Source organism: Morone saxatilis, unplaced genomic scaffold (genome assembly GCF_004916995.1).
Source record: "Morone saxatilis isolate NCDOM2014 unplaced genomic scaffold, NCSU_SB_2.0 Contig2, whole genome shotgun sequence".
NCBI lineage: Eukaryota > Metazoa > Chordata > Actinopteri > Moronidae > Morone > Morone saxatilis.
Genome location: NW_023339762.1, coordinates 4,700,464 through 4,701,628, shown reverse-complemented (window position 1 = coordinate 4,701,628; position 1,165 = coordinate 4,700,464). Strand labels below are relative to the sequence as shown.

The following is a 1,165-nucleotide window of genomic DNA, read 5'->3' as shown; positions in this document are numbered from 1 at the left end:
TATTTGTGATGTCACAAATTATGCTGGTACGCCCGCCGCTTAAAATCAAGCCTACAATTTTAACAAGTCAAGTTGTGTTTGATGGTAAATTCATGGTAACAGTGATCCAGTCATGTATCCAGTGTTCCCAATCATTTTGGCATTTTGTCACTCATTAGTTGGTTGACCAATTTCCTAAATTCCCAAAAGTTTGCTGTGTTCCTGTAGGATTCACTACAACTAACAGCAGGTATAATTCCCCCCAAAACATGAAACACAATAAGGTGATTAGTGGTCATGAAATCGAATCAGTCAACTGATGGTTGAATAACAGAGAGATGGCCAGCATGGAGAGACAGTGAGGGATGAGCTAAAACAATGCTGCACTCCACAGACGATAAATAAAGCAAAATATAGGAGCCTGACATGCCTGGCTGTCACAGCTCTGCACTGTTACACATCACATCACATGGAAACCGGTGAGACAAAGCTGTGTATTGATCATCAAGGTTATTGATGGTAAATTTTATTTGTATGACAACATACTTAATATACTAGTTTTTTAGGATCTGAAGTAATATGTAATATGTAAAAGCTGAGGGGTCAGCATATGCTTTTTTTGGCAGTCATCCCATCTGATTAATTTGTAAAATGATATTGAATAAAATGTAAAAGGTTAGAGAGATGCAAGTGCCATAAATTCTTATGTGGAATTTACAATAATTTGCTTAGTTAACTGTGCAGTGTAAAAAAAAAGCCTGGAAACCCGCATTGCACTATTCATGTATTCAGATCTAGTTTCTTTAGATGTCCGACACTATTGATGCTACCAGTCCAGTTATTTTATTTATTCCATCAAACCAGTAATTAGAACTTTTATTGTATTGTATTTTTCTATCACTTGTGTTGAATTCCAAGTTCCCTTTCCACTAACCTCAACTTCACAACCTCTAAGACAAGAGAGAAAAATAAAGTGTCAAGCTGTGTGAAGAAGTTGGTTAAAATTTAAAGGACTTCTTGCAATTAATAGCACTTATTGAAGAGGAAGAGAACTTTGGCTTTTAGCAAAATGGATATTTATTGCAAAGTTAAGGTTGCTTTCATGCCTATAGTTTGGTTTGAATAATAAGACTATGGTAGTTAAAGCTGCAGTAGGTAATTTGTAAAAAATAACTTTTTGTCATAT

At 35.2% G+C, this 1,165-nt stretch overlaps 1 protein-coding gene across 1 annotated transcript in view; it reads right to left on the bottom strand.

Moving 5' to 3' along the window:
* The window catches only part of znrf1 (zinc and ring finger 1), a gene marked incomplete at its 5' end in the record, with an annotated part of 56,054 nt that overhangs the window by 12,941 nt on the left and 41,948 nt on the right, over positions 1 to 1,165 (bottom strand).